Source organism: Macaca nemestrina, chromosome 5 (assembly GCF_043159975.1).
Source record: "Macaca nemestrina isolate mMacNem1 chromosome 5, mMacNem.hap1, whole genome shotgun sequence".
Taxonomy (NCBI): Eukaryota; Metazoa; Chordata; class Mammalia; order Primates; family Cercopithecidae; genus Macaca; species Macaca nemestrina.
Window position 1 is genome coordinate 155,753,399 of NC_092129.1, and position 18,891 is coordinate 155,772,289.

The window sequence follows — 18,891 nt, forward strand, 5'->3', positions numbered from 1 at the left end:
TTCATCTGAAAAGGGGGTGGCATATCAACTGACTTCAGCAAGACAACTCTCTTTCATAAGCTACTTACATTTCGCTCCAAAATTACTGATCACCTGTTATGCACAAGAAGAGGACTTCATCTCCATAGGCATCAAATAAAAGGGAAAATGATCCTACCCTTTGTAGAGTTAGGGAGCTGAACTAAGATAACTCAGATTCACACACTGTGGCTGTATTCTCAGAAGGAGGCTGAAAGACTCCTCCTACAGACTTGATTCTAATCCAAAGTCAGAACCTTTTCCATCAAGCTGTATGGACCCATACTAATCACTTCAACTTTCTACTCTATTTCGTTTGCTCTCCCTTTCATTTTTCCTCCTCTCCCAGCTTCCTTCTCTATTATCCATTACTTATTTTTAACAGTTAAGATCTAGTCAGAAGACAGAAACCGCATGGCAATTTCAACAAGAAATATTCAACTTAAAGAATTATTAACTAGTAACAGGGCACTGTCTAGTAAGAGTAGATAACTCTTCGGAGCAGCTACTGCCTCTAGGCCTGAGGCAGAGCATCCAAGACAGGAACAAAGTGGGAAAAGCACTTCCCACTGCCATTGGCTGAAAAGTTCTCTGAGGTGCCATACGCTGGAGCTGGCACTCAGGCAATCACCCATTATTAGAGTGTGGAATGAGCTCTCTGGGGAGCCGCCTGCTAGGGCTTGTGTAAGGTTCACTGGAGAGTCGTCGGCCGGGAGTTTCACAAACTCGCGAGGGATGATCGCCCTGGGTGTCCCACAGCCCACCCCACACCGCAGTGTTATTGACCTGGTTTGTTCTGCCCGCGCACAGAAAATCAATCACTGTGATAAACAGTTCGTGAAAAAGAGAAAAGATTTATTCACAGGGCAGCCCAGGGAGGAGGCAGAAGAGCAGCTCTCAGATCCGTTTCCCGGAAGAGAAGGCTTAGGGATAACTATGAGTTAGGGAAGTGGGGTGGTCTAAGGTGTGGGGAAAAGTGATTGGCAGTGAGGGAAAATGAAGTAACAGGTTCGTTCTGCGCAAAATTTCACGGTATTGCATTGGACATAATGTACAGAAAACGACGGCGTTAGTATGATCTGAGGGTGGAGTTTTTGGCCACCTGTTGGGCACTTGCGCAGATCCCGTTGAAGGGTCGGTGGTCTCAACCGGTTTAAACTGGACAGGAGTTGCCCCAGGTTCCTGAAAAACAACTGAAGCTACCGTTACCATGGCGACTTACAGACATTATCTACAAGGTCGCCAGTAAGGGTTAAGTTCTAATGTTCAGCGGAGCGGCCCTCAGCTTCATGGGGGAAAAAAAAATCACAAAATGACAGCGGCCAAAAGCAAACAGGGCAGGCTAAGTTTGGCATACCCGATCAGATTAACACCTTGGTTTCAGCAGGAACAAGCAGAAAAATTATGGAGTCCAGAGGCCCCTTCCTCTTGCAGTGTACTCGCCTAGCACAGCTTAAACATTACCATTTGGCGAAACAAATGTTTTCAAGGTCCACCTCCAGTATCATAGAGCAGGACAAGGAAGGGGCGATTTGGAGCTGGCAGCCAATACATTGATAACTGGGCACACTGTCTTTCCCTTTGTTCCTCTTTCCTCCGTTTTCTTTCTCTCTCATCCCTCTCACCCTCGCTTTGTTCTCCCTTTCCCTCCTTCTCTCTCTAGCTCCCCGCCTTCTCCTTCCTCTCTCCCTTGCACTCTGGTTCCAGTCATCACTCTTACTATCCCTCTGTGTCCTGTTCTTTCACTATCTCACCCTCTTTTCCTTTATCTCCCTCTCTCTTCGTTTTCCACTTTGATATCGAAACTTTGTGTTTCACCTTGACCCTCCTCCTCTTTTTTCTATATGAGCTTACTGAATTAAATGATAATCTATTGCCCTTCACCTGTTCAACCCTCTTCCCCTCCCCACAAACCCCTGGAAATCAAGAATCATTTAACTCTCTCTGTAGATTTGCCTTTTTAGAAGGTCAATGTCATCTAATTGGAATCATAGTCTGTAACCTGTTCAGGCTGACTTTTTTTTACTTAGCAATATGCACTTATGCCTTTTCATGGTTTTATGGCACACTTTTAAATTTCTGTATAAAATTCCAATGTATGAATGTACCACAGCTTGTAAAGATATTTGCCCATTGAAGGACATCTTAGATGCTTCCAGTTTTTGAAGAATACTGTGAATGTTATGAATAAAGCTACTATAAACATTCATGTATAGGCATTTTGTGTGGACAAGAGTTTTCAAATCAAATGGGCAAATATCTAGGACTGTCCTTTTTTCCATTGAATTATATATTTGCTTCTTTGTCAATGATCACATGGCTATCTTTGTGTGGGTCTATTTCTGGAGTCTCTATTCTATTGTTCTATGTGTCTGTTCTTTTACCAATACCACACTGTCTTGATTACTGTAGTTTTACAGTATTTCTTGAAGTCTGGTAATGTGAGTCTTCTTACTTTTTTATTCTTCAATATTGTACAGAAGCTTTAAGAGCTAAAGGGAATGATTTATGAAACAAATCTTTGTTTCACTTATTTTCAATTTTACGTTTGAACATTGGAGTTTCTGAAAAGCTCCCAAAGATGAGACAGGAATCCACATAGGTGACTTCCTGGTGTTTACCCAACTCAGCAATAGGAGGTAGGGACAGCAGCGATGGGGAATTCAGCTCCATGGGATAGGGCAGGGGTTGGAGTGGGGAGGACAAGGGAAGGTGTCTCACTATTGTCCTATTCAAGTGGTACCTATGCATCAGGAAAAACATCTAGGACTCCTTGTGCCTTAGGACTGCAACTGTTCTTCCTCTTCCTTCTCTTTGTCTTATCTCCTTGTGTCAAAAATTTTTTCTTTCTGCCCACTACCATTTCCTCAAACCGTGACAGCTTAACAAATATGACAAAGCTAGTTTATACAAGAGAAACTAACGTTCCTGTACAAAAGTTCTTTAAAACATTTCAATTTGATACCTCATCTCTTTTCTCATAAACCCAGATTCATCTTTATAACTTTGTTTGCTTATAATCAATATATTTATTGCTAGAGCTGGAAGGTGACTTACAAATCAGTTATTTTAATATCGTCATTGCATAAATGATAAAACAGAGATAATGTTAGCTGCTCAATGGTATCCTCTCCTGTCATATTAAACAGAATATATCACTCAAAAGAATATGTGTTTGTGTGTGTGTGTGTGTGTTACATAAGTAACACTTGGTTATTCTTCCCTAAATCCACAGCATGTCTGTCTAGGGCCACTCTTTTAGAGGCAACCATACTCAGCAGTTCCTTGGTTTTCCTCTCTGAGATTTTTAATTTATATATTAAAAAGTATCTGGGTATATATAAGCCCCCAAAAGATTCTGCTTATTGCTTAAGAAGATTAAAGTAGAAGGGCTCACAATATCTGACTTCAAAACTGATTATAAAGCTACAGGTAGAAAGTTAGGTCACTGATTTGACATCTTTCTTCTTTTTTGATACAGGCATTTACAGCTATAAATTTTCTTCCAAGCACTGCTTTATCTGAATCCTGTAAGTTTTTGTATGTTGTGTCTTCATTTTTATTCATCTCAAAGTATTTTTTGGTTTCCTTTGGATTTCTTATTTGACCCACTGGCTATACAAGAGTGTTGCTTAATTTCCACATACTTTTGTGTCTTGCACATTTTTTCCCTGCCATTGATTTCTAATTCCATTATGTTATGATTAGAGAAAATACATCACATCATTTTTACACTTTTAATTTTTTGAGGTTTGTTTTATGGCCTGGAATGTGGTCCTCATGGGGAACGTTTCATGTGTACTTGAGAGGAAAATATCTTCTGTTCTAGGCAACTCAACAGGAGAATGTCTGTACCTGCCAAAATCAGTCTATAAGATTGGAAGTTTTTCTTCCTTCAAATGCACGGACACCAGTGCAATGCCACACAGATCATGAAGAATTAGTCAAACACAATTTCACTGAAGAAAACTATTAATCCTTCAGTAACTGAATTGTAAGAAATAAAGATCTATACATTACCTGATAAAGAATTCAAAATAATCATCTGAAATAAGCTCAATAAGCTATAAGAGAATGTATATAGACAAGTAAATGAAAACGAGGAAAACAATGCATGAGCAAAAGGAGAAGTTTAATAACTAGAAACCATGAAAAGGAACCTAACAGAAATACTGCAGCTGAAGAATACAATGACAGAATAGAAAAATTAAATCAAGGATTTCAACAGCAAACTCAATCATGCAGAAGAATCAGTGAACTCAAAGACAGATTATTTGAAATTTGCCAATTAGAGGAATATCTTGATCCATTTTGTGTTGCTATAACAGAATATCACAGACTGAGTATTTTATAAAGAAAAGAAATTTTTTTCTCACAAATCTGGCAACTGGTAAATCCAAGATTGAGGGTGCCACATCTGGCATGGGCCATTGTGCTGCATTATCTCATGGCAGAAGGCAGAAGTGCAAAAGAGTATGCACGTGAATGACAGAGAGTCAGACTCACTTTTATAACAAATTTACTCTTACCATAATGAGCCCATTCTTGCAATAATGAGCCTACTCCTGTGATAATGACACTCATTCATTCATGAGGGCAGAGCCCTCAAGACCTAAACGCCTTTTAAAGGTTACATCTCTCAACAGTAGTGCACTAGGAACTTAAGTTCCCAACACTTGAACTTTAGGGGACACATTCAAACCATAGCATTCCACCCCTGAATTTCAAAATTTATGTCCTTCTCATATGCAAAACACATTCACTCCATCCCAATAGCTCTAAGATCTTAACTCCTTCCAACACCAACACAAAACTCCAAAGTCTCATCCAAATAAGATATGGGTGAGACTCAAGGCATGATTCATCTTGAGGCAGATTTCCTACAGCTATGGGCCTACGAAATCAAAACAAGTAATCTGCTTCCAAAATACAATGGTGTCCCAGGTGTAAGATAGATGTTCCTATTCCAAAAGGGAGAAATAGGCAAAAATAAAGGAATAACTAATGCCAAGTAAGTCTAAAACTCAACAGGAAGAACACATTAAGTATTAAAGCTCCAGAATTATCTTCCTTGACTCCATGTCCCTCCATCTGGGCACAATGGGGTGGTGGTTGGGTCCCAAGGCCTTGGGCTGCCCCACCCCTATGGTTTTGCTGGGTGCAGGCCGTGTCACAGCTCTCACATGTTGGAGTCTCATGCTTGAAGCTCTCCCAGGCTGGAGTTACATGCTGGTTGCTCTACACCTCTAGGGTCTTGGAGGCAGTCCTGATCCCGCAGCTCCACTAGGTTTTGATCTAGTGGGAACTCTCTTTGGTGGCTCTAACCCTACAACAAATTTCTGTCTGGGCCCTCAGGCTGTCCATTTGAAATCTAGGTGGAGGCCCCACATCTCTTGTACTATGCATGTTTGCCGAATCAGCAACATGTAGACATTACCAAGACTTACCATTGTGCCCTCCAGAGCCAAGGCTGGAGCATCCAAGGAGCTCTGTGCCAGAGTGTGGCAAGCAGAGTCCTGAAGCAGCCTTGGGCAGCAAATGCTGAAGTCTCCAGAGCATCTCTCTGGAAATTTTGCCCTCAAGGCCCTGCTCTGGGCCTATAACGGGAGGACGGACTCTTCCACGTGTTGGGAAGATAGCACATCCCAACTTCATGGGAGGGAAAGCTCTTGTGCTCTAGACCCTTTCAGATCACACACTGTTAATCTCTTTATCTGGCTGTTTGTTTGCATACTTTATTATATCCTTTATAATCGACCAGTAAACATAAGTGTTTCCTTGAGTTCTGTGAGCTGCTCTAGCAAATTAATCAAACTCAAAGACGGGGTCATGGAAGCCCTAACTTGAAGCTGGTTGATCAGAAGTTCTGGAGGCCCAGACTTGTGACTTGTGTCTGAAGTGGGGGCAGTTTTGTGAAACTGAGCTCTCAACCTGTGGGATCTGAAACTATTTCCAGGTGGATAATGTCATAATTGAACTGGGTTGGAGGACGCTTAGTTGGTTTCTGCTACAAAATTGATTGCTTGTTTGGTGTGTGAGGAACACCCCCCTACACACACATTTGGTCACAAAAGACATTGGTGTTGAGGCTGTTGGGTGAGAGAATAGAAAAAAACAACACTTTGAGTGTGTTTTCTTTTCCACTGACAAATACAAAGGATTGTAATACGCTACTATCAATAATTATATGCCAACAAATTGGATAACTTAGAAGAAATGGATAATTCTTAGAAACATAAAACCTACCAAGAGTGAATCATGAAAAAGTAGAAAATTCAAACAGACCAATAACAAGTAAAGAGGTTGAAGCAGCAATCACAACCTCCCAACACAGAAAATCCCAAGACCTTATGGCTGCACTGCTGAATCCTACCAAACCTTTAAAGAACTGGTACCAATCCTTCTCAAACTCTTCCAAAAACTCAAAGAGGAGGAAATGCTTCCAAACTGTTTTTATGAGGTCAGCATTGCCCTGATACCAAAGCCAGACAAGGACATTACAAGATAATTGTAGGCCAATATCCTTGATGAAAATAGATGCCAAAATCCTCAATAAAATAGAGCAAACTGAATCCAACAGTACGTTAAAAGGATCATGCGCCATGATCAAATAGAATTTATCCCTGGAGTGCAAACGTAGTTCAACATATATAAATCAATAAATGTGATATATTACATTAATGGAATAAAGGATAAAATAATATGATAATTTCAATAAATGTAGAAAGAGTATTTCACAAGATTCAACAACTTGCATGATAAAACGCTCAGTAAATTAGGTATAGAAGGAATGTACCTCACCATAACAAAGGCTATATATGATAGGCCTAGAGCTCACAAACTCAATGGTGAAAACCTGATTTTCCTCTAACATCAGGAACAAGCTGAGGAGGCCAACTCTCACCATTTCTATTCAATATACTACTGGAAGTCCTAGCCAAAACAATTGGGCAAGAAAAAAGAAATAAGATATCCAAATCTGAAAGGAAGAAGTTAAATTGTCTCTGCAGATGACATGATCTTAGTATTTTTTTTTTTATTTCAATAGGTTTTTGGGGAACAGATGGTCTTTGATTACATGGATAAGTTGTTTAGTGATGATTTCTGAGATTTTGGTGCATACATCCATCTCCCAAGCAATGTACACTGTAACTGTACCCAATGTATAGACTTTTATCCCTTATCTTCCCCCAACACCTCCTGAGTCCCCAAAGTCCATTATATCATTCTTAGGCTTTTGTGTCTTCACTTAGCTCCCACTTACAAGTGAGAACACATGATGTTTGGTTTTCCATTCCTGAGTTACTTCATTTAGAATAATGGTCTCCAACTTCATCCAGGTTGTTGCAAAAGCCATTATTTCATTCCTTTTTATGGCTGAATAGTACTCCATGGTGTATATTTAATACATAACACATTTTCTTTATCCACTTGTTGATTGATGGGCATTTGGGCTGGTTCCATATTTTTGCAATTGCAAATTGGGCAGCTATAAACATGCGTATGCAAGTGTCTTATTCATATAATGACTTACTTTCCTCTGGGTAGATACCCAGTAGTGGGATTACTGGATCAAATGATAGATCTACTTTTAGTTCTTTAAATAATTTGCATACTGTTTTCCATATTGGCTGTACTAGATTACATTCCCACCAGCAGTGTAAAAGTATTCCCTTTTCACCACATCCATGCCAACATGTATTTTTTAAAATTTTTTTTGTTATGGCCATTCTTGTAGCAGTAAGGTGGTATCACATTGTGGTTTTGATTTGCATTTCCCTGATTACTAGTGATGTTGAGCATTTTTCATGTTTGTTGCCCATTTGTGTATCTTCTTTTGAAAATTGTCTATTCATGTCCTTAGCCCGCTTTTTGATGGGATTATTTGTTTTTTCTTGCTGATTTGTTTGAGTTCCTTATAGATTCTGGATATTAGTCCTTTGTCAGGTATACAGTTTGTGAAGATTTTCTCCCACTCTGTGGGTTGTTGGTTTACTCTGCTGATTACTTCTTTTGCTGTGCAGAAACTTTTTAGTTTATTTATCTTTGTTTTTGTCACATTTGCTTTTGGGTTCTTGGTGATGAACTCTCTGCCTAAGCCAATGTCTAGAAGGGTTTCTCCGATGCTGTCTTGTAGAATTTTAATGGTTTCCAGTCTTAGATTTAAGCTTTTGATTCACCTTGAGTTGATTTTTGTATACATGATCTTATGTACAGAAAACCCTAAATACCCCACCAAAAAACTGTTAGAACTAATAAATGAATTCAGTAAAGTTGCAGAGTACAAAATCAACATGCAAAAATCAGTTGCATTTCTATACACCAACAATGAACACTATCCAAAAAGGAAATTAAGAATCCCATTTACAATAGTATCAAAAAGAATAAATGCTTAGGAACAAATTTAACCAACTATCGACATTGATGAAATTAATTGGTGAAGACACAAATACATGAAAAGATATTTCATGTTCATGGATTGGAAGAATTAATAATGTTAAAATATTCACACTATCAAAAGTAATTCATAGATTAAATACACTTTCTTATAGGCTGACCTAAATGTGAGGCAGATGGATAAAAGAGAATAATAGGTTTTGAAAACTGTTAGCAAACATTAAAAATCGATTTACTCTCTTTATTTTAATACCCAGTAAAACTTGTGCAAATATATGCCAAAAAAAAAAAAGGCAAGTCCAAGACTTTTCCTAGAGGTACGGTTTATAATATCCCCAAATTGGAAACAACCCAAACATCCACCACCAGCAGAATGGGTAAACAAACATAAAAAATTGTTATATTCATATTGCAGAATACATCCACAGCAGTGAGAAAGAACAACTGTTAAATGCAACAACATGGATGAATTTCACATATTCTTGCACAAAAGAAGCCAGGCATAAGAGAGTATTTATTATATAATCCTATTTATATGGAGTATGAAAATATGCACAATTCAAAGATGATATTAGATGTCAAGAAAGTGGTTATGCTTATGGAGAATGTGATTAAGAGGGGGCATGAGGGTGGCTTTTGGAGGGACTGATAATTTTCTATCTCTTGACACAGCTCAAGTGACAAAACTTAGTTCTGGGATCTTATTTGATGGAAACAGCGGCAATACATTGAAACAGAAGACCTGGGTGGGAGTTCAAAGATATATTCTCTTCATATACATTCAATGATCTATATATGCTTGTATTTGGGCACTTTTCTGTATGTTTCTTATACTACAATTAAAAATTTTCTTAAAAAATATGAAGCCACATTAAGAAAGACAGCATTACCATTATTTCAGAAACTCCATTTACCCCACTCTGTAGTATACCTCTCTCATCCTCATGCTGAGATAACCACTATAATAATGTTTTAAATAATCATTCTCTTGCTCTTATTTGTTAGCTTTACTAATTATATTTGTATCCATAAACAATAGATATTTTAGGATGCTTAGTTTGTACTTTCTATAAATGAAATTATGCCATATTTTTGTGTTTTTTTGTTATTGAAATATCAAAATATCTCATTTCCTGTGACTTCTAGGTTTTTTTGCATTGCATGTCATTGCTTTTGTAAATTGTTATGGCAATCAGGAAAATGTGTTAAGACTCTTAATAATTATAATAATTTAATTTTAAATTTGTTAATTTTGTACACAAACAATTTGTTAAAGAAAAAACAGAAAGAAAAGATAGTTCTGTTTCTTCCTTTCTGAGAATTATAACTTTTTTACTTTCCTTTTGTCTGGGAAGGAATGGAAGTGGTAATTCCTAGTATACCATTTGTAGTCCCAATCTCAAGTAAAGTGTTTTAAACTTTTTACCTTTAAGAATTGTTTTCTGTAGATTATTTTTATCTTTTAAAAATTAAGTAAAAGAAATTTCCTTCTATTTCTAGATTGTTAACAGTTGCATCGTGAGCAGACATAGAAATTTATCTAATGTTTTTCTGCCTCTTTTGAGGTGAACATATTTTTTTCCTTTAATTTCTTAATGTACTGAATCATAACACTGTTATTCTCATGTTAAATTGACATCCTGCTTTTGGTATAAATCTGGATTTGTTATAATTTTTAAACATTGGTGGATTCAGCTTTTTTTTTTTTTTTTGATTTCTGATTTTGTGTTCATGGATGAGATTGACCTGTGATTTTTCTTTCTCTCACTCTCTTTGTCTGGTTTGGTATTAGGATGAAGGTGAAAATGAGGTGAAAAGTCTTCCCTGTGTCACTATGTTTGGAAAAGTTTGTGTCCAATTGAAATTATTCTCCCTGGATTGTTTTGAAGAACTTTCAGGTGAAAATATCTGGGTTTAGGACTTTCTCTGTAGGACAATTTTTGACTATTCAATTTATGTGACAGTTACTTGCTATTTCGTCTTGAATCAAATTTCATAATTGATAACTTTTGCAGAATTTGCTGTTTTAATTTTCAAATTAATTGGGCAAAATTCTTTATACCATTGCACATACTGATCCATCTTCTAGATCACCTATTTGGTTTTTTTTTTTTTTTTTTTTTTTTTTTAAAGAGAGAAGAGAGAGAGAGGTTTCGCTGTGTTGCCCAGGAGGGTCTCAAACTCCTGGCCTTAGGCAATCCCCACCCCCCACCAACTCCCCCCCCACCAACTAACCCCCCACCCTACCGCGTCTTGGCCTCCCAAAGTGTTGGGATTACGGGCGTGAGCCACAATGTGCAGCCTCTTTCTGCACTTTTTTTTTTCTTTTAAAACTAATTCTTTCTCATCTTTTAGGTCTCAGAGTAAGTTTCGTTCCTAGGTGTTCACTGAACCCCTTCAGGCTGCGTTAAGAACAGATCCCTGCAAGGTGACACTTTGACCAGGTGGGTGAGAGAATCTGGGTGGTGCTTTCGTGGAGGGCAAGAGAAAGAGAGCATAGCCTCCTCAGGGTGCAGTTGCTGGATAGAACTTTTCAGTAAATAAATGTTTCTCCAGCCCTTCTGGAATGTGAAAAATTTGTGTAACAGACTTCGGGAGAGCCGGAAGCCAGGATGAAGAGGCAGGTCCCATAGAGGCTCTCCAAGAGTTCTCAGTAATGGGGGGAATGAGATCACCATATGCGCCCAGTTGCTTTCACCACGCCCCCGGCACCCACAGGAAGGGGTCCACACAGGCGTAGTTCGTTCCGTGGCCAGGCCTTGCGTGCGCCTTTCCTTCCTGTGTGTTTCCCACCGGCACATCACTAGTGGGAGGTTAAAATCCTGCGAGTCAAGGATGGCTGGGTCAAATGAAGAATTGAAATGAAAATACACAACCACTAAGAAGTGGTTCGAACCTCAACTTTCCGGGCCTAAAGCGCGGCTCTTGCCCCCTGAACCACACAGCGCCACCACCGGGTGGTTGCACAAGATGATAGGTATTTTCTACATTATTCTCTGAGTGACCGCTAGACTCTTGGGCTTTTAAAAAACGTCTCACTAGAGAGTATTCAGCAGGGTCTAGTTTTGATTACCAAGCGGAGCCAGGCCTAGGAAGATGTCTCTATTTAATGCTAATTGCAGCTGTTGCAGCTGAATTAGACGCCCAGCTGAGAAGGTCGCCTGAGGGGGTCTTTCTCGTTCACCTGGTGATTTTCATTTACTTCCAGAGGGTTTCAATGCTGAATGCAAATTGATCATGTGTAGTAGTGAGTATAGAGAGACATTCAATCCTTTTCCTTTTCCCTTTCTTTACAGCTTTTTGTCACTGGCTGAGAGAAGCAATGTGGTGCATGTGCAAAATTTGCTGTAACATTTGGTGTCAAGTTAAGGGTAGGAGTTTGGAGAAAATCGAAGTACTCACTTTGCATTACCCTGTTATTGTGTGACACTGGAAAGTTATTTAGCTTTTGTATTATTACACTATCTTTGAAATTAGGTTAACAACAGAAATCATGTCATGTAAGTAGAACCATACTATATATATAAAATCCAGGTTAATAGCCAAGACTTACAACATTTCTTACATTTTTTGCAGTTGGGAAGTCGTAGGACCACGTGGCCTAATGGATAAGGCGTCTGACTTCGGATCAGAAGATTGAGGGTTCGAATCCCTTCGTGGTTGGTGCTTCCCTTTTTCACTTTCCCGTCCCTAACTTTCAAGCAACACTGCGCAACCTCCCACACCCCAAAAATATAGCATTCAATTACTTTCGGAAAGTGAACGTGAATTCTCTGCAGTCCTTTCCCGAGGAAATGGGAAGTTGAATCACACACCTCTTTGGAGGTGCGAGTGATTCAGGTGGGGCCAGCACACCACCTTTCAGCTGTTTGCACTTTAGAGGAAGCACTTGGCCAGGCTGGCACACAGGTGCCTGGAGTCCGGGGTGGGATGGGAAGAACGTGCGCCCTGGTCCAGACGCATCCTCCTCCCGCCTGCTGAGTGGGCTCAGTGAGCTCAGTTGAGTGCATGTTAAGGAGCTTTATTCACCTGGTCCCGCAGGGGGCGACCATCAAGTTTCCACTGGTCCCGGCGCTCGGTTACAAGTTTGACTCGCAGACACACAAAGGAGTGTATCTTGAGAGCCTTGTATTTTTGAGGTCAGTTTAAATATCGCCCCCTTTCGAAAGGAAAGCTTCCCACATTTTAGAGGAGCTGAAGAAACACAAGCCTTAAAACCCGCTCCTGATTCAGGTGGATGTGGTCGTTGACCGGAAGCGTTCTTTCTCTGCCGGGGCCTGCTCCTGGGTTCTCCCTCACATCGCGGGGCGAATTAGACTGTCTGCAATATCTGAGGAACCAAGGTGTTAACAGAGACCTGAAAACAGGTGAAAACAGGAGGAGAGGCGAGCCAGGAAAAGATCTTGAAGAGGAAGCCGCTTCTCCAAAAGGCGAAAGAGATCCTTTGTAATGCCCTTTATAATAAACCAGTAAAAGTCAAAACAATTGCCTGGGCAGGAAGATATAAAAAAAAAATACAACAACAAAAAAATTAAGCCAGTAAATGTTAAAACAAAACAAAAGGGGAAATAATCTGGCCAAATACATTTGAATACTTATATGAAATGGACAAATTATTAGGACAGCGTGACTTATTAAGTATGATTAAAGAACGAGAGCAATAATGAATAGTCAAACTACGAAATAAATTGAACTAGCTGTCAAACATCTTCCTACTGAGAAAACCCCATGTCCCATCACTTATCCGGGGCTTACGAGGTCAGGAGATCGAGACCATCCTGGCCAACATGGTGAAACCCCGTCTCTACTAAAAAATACAAAAAATTAGCTAGCTGGACGTGGTGGCGGGCATCTGTAATCTCAACTACTGGGGAGGCTGAGGCAGGAGAATCTCTTGAACCCGGGAGGCGGAGGTTGCAGTGAGCCGAGATCGCACCACTGCACTCCAGCCTGGCGACAGAGCGAGACTCCATCTCAAAACAAAAAACAAACAAACAAACAAAAAAATCCAACGAGACACGATCTCTTCCACAGTATAGAAAAAAGAGAGGGAAAAGACCCACAACTATACTTGCAGAATGGCATAGACATGTTTTTCCAGACAATGTACTCTAAACAGTTTTATTGTGGCATAATTCCCATGCAATAAACTGCACAAGTTTAAACTATGTGTAAGTTTTACACATATATATAATCATATATGTGTAATATGTGTAATCATGAAATGACCAGTACAATAAAGATAATGAACATAGACATCACCCCGAAAAGCTTCCTCCTGCACTCTTGTAAGCCCTGTTCCCCTCTTACAACCAGGTATGCTTTCCGTTGTTATCCGTTCATAGCTTTCAGAATTTCATGGAGTGGGATCATACCGTATGTACTCTTAGAACAATTCTTTCATTCGTTATCATTATTTTGAGGTTCAAGCAATTCTCCTGCCTCAGCTCCTGAGTAGCTGGGACTACAGTCGCCCGCCACCATGCCCAGGTAATTTTTGTATTTTTAGTAGAGACAGGGTTTCACCATGCTGGCCAGGCTGGCCTCGAACTCCTGACCTCGTGATCCACCCACCTCGGCCTCCCAAAGTGCTGGGATTACAGGCATGAGCCACTATGCCCGGCACTTTGCCAGAGACTTTTAAATGGTTGATTTGAAAAAAATAATTTTTACCAGTTTCACTTGGGAGCAGGTCTGCAGGGCTCTTTTCACTTCATGTTGAAAGTCAATCTCCGGAGGCATCTCTCATACATTACTCATCCCTCCATATATATTTCTCCTCCCTCATCCTTCCTACTTAATTTCATCATAATTCTAAATTCAGAGTTTATTGGTTATAAAAAATTATTCACAGCTGTGCCATGTAGTACTATGATTATATTTTGTATCTTATGTGCCTTTTAGTTTTCTGCCAAGTTATTAACTGCCTTTTACTTTTTCTTTTATGATCATGTAACCAATTCATTCTCAATTGATTTTCCTTGAATTTAAGCAACTCTCAATATGGTGAAATACCTCAAGGAACCTATGAATTTTAATATTTTTATTAGTGGTCTCCTCTCTGGAGCCTTCATCCCCCTGCTTCAATCTAGACTGGTTGTTCTCTAGGCATGTTACACAGGTGTCTTCCTGGGGTTTTTCTTTCAACGACCTGGGATATACTTTGCCTTCTTCCTGCTTTTGACCCCTATGTTTTCCTTTTTTTTAGTGTTGTATCATTTTGATGGAGAGTAACCTCTAGGAATTTTCTGAGAGGGTGACTCCATCTGTAAATGGCTTTATAACATACTCGGTTTGTTTGATTGATAGTTTTACTAATAAATTAGGAAATTCTGTCATAATTTATGACATTGTTCAATTGTCATTTTCAACTCTTCTATCAAATGCAACATTTCTAAATAAAACACACAGATGCTGCTTTCTGTTCAGATTTAGTTTAAAATCTAAAGCAAAAAAAAAAAAGTTTTGCCTGATTCTGGTATCTTGCCTGGTGGGAAGGTACTCAGGAGTATCTGGAAAAAAGAACTGTACACCCTGCTTCTAGCCACCATGATGACAAGTATGTGACACATAAGAATTGTGTATTATGAAATTTTCTTGAAAGGATATTAGGCAAACTGGAAACAAGCTACCAAGTATGACTATCTGGCATCTCTAAACTACTACAATTATTTAAAATTAAATATTCAAATATTTCTCAATATGGATATCAAACCCTTTTCTCCTTGTCATGGGTGACAAGGCAAATCAGCACACCTACCAAAAGAACAGCCAGCACTAGGAAAATGCAGCTAGAAATAACTGTGGACTATGCAGGTTAGTTTACAAAATCAGGCAAGGACTGTGGGACACCCCTATCCAGTCATACCTCAACTCACTCTAGAGATATGGAAGCTCTGGGTCTTTCAGAGCAGGAACCCTGAGCTTGGTGCAAGAATCAGAAGCTTACTCCAAGGATCAATTTGAACAGCCCAGGATTCCAAATGATTCTGGAGTTTCCGTGTTGTGGCAAGAGGAGAGAAGACCAACTTCTTGGGGCAATGAGAAGATCCCCCAAAATCATAACTCCTAACTTACCCTAGGCGCTTACTTTGTGCTCAGAAATATGCTTACTGCTTATATCCATCATTTATATCTATGTAACAAATCTTACTCAAATTTAGTGGCTTAAAACAACAATTGTTTCTTCTGTTTACAATTCTTCAGGTCAATGATTTGAGCTATCTTTAGCTGGGCAATTCTTTTGTTGGTTTTGTCTCGTATCGCTCGTTTGATTGTGGTCACCTGGCAGCTTGACTGAGAATGGATGGTCCGTGATGGTCCCACTAACATGTGTGGGGTGTCAGCTGGACTGCCTGGGATGGCTGAGATGGCTGAGATGGCTGAGACTGTCTCTCCACGTGGTCTTCCACCTCAGATGTTCGATGAGGTTTCCATACACAGTGGTATCAAGGTTCTAAGAGGTAAGTGACAAGGTTTCTTGAGGCCTAATCTTAGAACTCCTACACCACCATTTCTACACCATTTCACAGAATTCTATTAGTCAAAGCAAATCACAAAGTCAACTCACATACAACAGGGAAGGAAACAGACTTGGCCTCTTAATGAAAGCTGCTGCAAAATCGCATTACAGACCTGGTGTGGTGGCTCATGTCTGTAACCACAGCACTTTGGGAGGCAGAGGCAGGCGGACCACTTGAGCTCAGGGGTTTGAGAACAGCCTGGGCAATATAGCAAAACCCTGACTCTACTACTATAAAAATACAAACATTAGCCAGGCATGGTGGCGCATGCTTGTAATCCCAGCTACTTGAGCAGCTGAGGCATGAGAATCGCTTGAACCCAGGAGGTGGCATTGCAATGAGCCAAGATCGCACCACTGCACTCCAGCCTGGGGGACAGAGCCAAACCCTGTCTCAAAAAAACAAACCAAACCAAACACACATGCACACACACATTACAGAGGGATATGCCTACAGAGATGGGAGGAACTTGTGGCCATTAATCGTTAATTTATTATCAAACAACACGGTGAATAGCCCTCCTATTGATATGTTCATTGAACATCTTAGTTAAGTAAATTATCCACTATCACTTTTTTTTTTTTTAAACCAAGTGTTAATTCAAGTTGGTCTGTAGGTGTTGTTTTGAACCCACTTTTACCTTGTGGGCAGCTCAGGATGGGACTAGGGCAAATGTAAACACTTCAAAATGCAGCAGCAGCTAGAAAAGAACGGGTAGTGCTGAGCATTTGCAAATGGGCAGTCATAAATCTGTGAAGAGGGAGAGCTGTATTGTGTCTCCAGGATGTCTCAGATGTTTAAGATCCAGAAGGTGAGATTGGTGGCCCACATGTAGGCTTCCTGCTCAGCTCCAAGGCTGTACTGGGTCGGTTTATTTTTTGAGACTCAATACCCGTGTCTCTGTCATAACTACAGACATCATAGACTCATTAAGAATCCCAGAGGAATGAAGAAACTGAGGTAGGGAAAGCAGATTCAGAGACAAGAAAAGTCCCACTTATACAATGATTTTAAAACCTAAGATCGTCCTTGTTTCACAGAGTTGAAAAGTCACACAGAAATACTTGTCATGAAATTTTATATATGCCTAATCTATCTGGGCCTGAGACTGTGAAGGTCCGGTTTCTTTGAGACAGGGTCTCACTCTGTCACCCAGGAACCACAGGCGCGCGCCACCACGCCTGGCTAAATTGTATTTTTTGTAGAGACGGGGTTTCATCACGTTGCCCATGCCTGGTCTTGACCTCCTGGGCTCAAGAGACCAGCTCTCCTCTGCCTCTCAAAGTGCTGTGATTACAGGCGTAAGCCACCATGCCCGGTCAGTTTCTTATTGAAATGAATACTGTGAAGAGCTGTTTTAGCGACTGTCATATACTTGTTCCCGAAGTATTGGACAAAGGCAAGCATCAAAAAGGACCGTGTGACGACATTTATCACGCATGACCTTAAGCAGGGAATTTTAAATCAAATCACACGAGGGTTCTGAGTACAGTCTAAATCACAACGGCACATACATCGCTGAAAGGAATCGCAGATGCAATAAGCGATCCCCATTTTCGGATTTCTACAGGTCAGAGAATAGTAAAACTGCTCCAGGTGAGGCTTGAACTCACAACCTCGGCATAGCTCACAGGTGCACTGTCTTATAAGTACCGCGCGCTAACCGATTGCGCCACTGGAGCCACGGAGATAATATGGATTTGGAAAGGTATAAGAGAAGTCGCTGTTACAGATTGAAGATGAACTCTTTAAATATTGTTTTTTAAGGTATTAAATAATATGAGTTTTAGGCACCTTCTAATACGGGACTTCCACGAATGGGATTAAAAGCAACAATCAAGGGAACCCCGGAATTAGCTGATCCGGAGCCCTTTTCCTCCCAACTCAGAGATGCCCTGGGGACTCAGGGTTGCCTTCACCGGTACCTTGAATTTCTGCTCAGATTTTCCCACAGCTTCTCTAAAGTCAGACAATAATTTAAAAACATTTGAATGAAAGTCACATCGGTTCACCAAAAGCAGCAGGAAGCTAAGATGGCTGCATGTAAAATAGACGTGTCAATCACTACCTTCCGAGCGAAGTTTCCACCAAAAAGTACGTATTCCGCCTGCACAAAACCAGCGAGCGCATTTTCCATTGTTTCGGAATCCCGCGGGCTATCCATCTTCCACATTCTAGTTCCTGTCTCTAGTTCCTGTCTCTGCGTTCGGCTACACTATTTGCTACTTGAAATGAAATGCCAGCCTCCCACTCCCATCCAGACACTCGCTGATTTTAAATCTAATGTTAAAATGCTTTGCTACTGGGAAACACTCAGAGAGCGAGTATTTCCTTTACAAAATCACTGTTTTCGACGTATAGATGCAACGCAGGCTAAGTAAATACAGAAAAACAGTAATATAATTATTTAAAAATTTGCCAAAGTCTCATATCTTGAGAAATCCATTGTTTACATTTGTTATATTTCATGTCAGGCTTTTTCTATGAAGGTTCAACAGAGAAAGATTAAATATTTTTAAAATTTTTGTTAAAGTAATTGAACAACATAACAAAATGGCCCCTCTCACCAGCACATTCCTTTTCTGTTTTTTCAAACTGAATGTCCTTTGGCCTTCCGGTGATGTACATTTATCTAGTGGGGTTCCCAGCACTGCATGGTAAATCACTTGAACCCACCCACTTTTCTGAACTTTTGATCCCCTGTTTCTACCACCTGCTGAAACAGTTCTGGTGTTTCCACCACATTGAGAGAGAGACATTTTTCCTTTTTTCCGAGTAGGAGCCATCCGAACAGTGTGTTGGGTTCTTGACAGAGGGTAAAAATTCTGTATTCAGGGAGAGCGCTCCCATATCAGTGAAGTCTCCTTATCTAACTTGATGTTGCACTCCCCTTCTTCAGGTACTCTGAGAACCTAGTTCGATATAAGGCAGATTCTGAGTGGGAGCAGAGGCA

At 40.1% G+C, this 18,891-nt stretch overlaps 2 non-coding genes across 2 annotated transcripts; one reads left to right on the forward strand and one right to left on the reverse strand.

Moving 5' to 3' along the window:
- Positions 1-12,005: 12,005 nt before the first annotated feature.
- Positions 12,006-12,078, forward strand: TRNAR-UCG (transfer RNA arginine (anticodon UCG)). The gene has a single exon. It is a non-coding gene; the product is annotated as a tRNA-Arg (tRNA).
- Positions 12,079-17,526: 5,448 nt separating this feature from the next.
- Positions 17,527-17,620, reverse strand: TRNAI-UAU (transfer RNA isoleucine (anticodon UAU)). The gene is made up of 2 exons: positions 17,583-17,620; positions 17,527-17,562 (listed from the first exon to the last, which is right to left on the reverse strand). It is a non-coding gene; the product is annotated as a tRNA-Ile (tRNA).
- Positions 17,621-18,891: the final 1,271 nt, after the last annotated feature.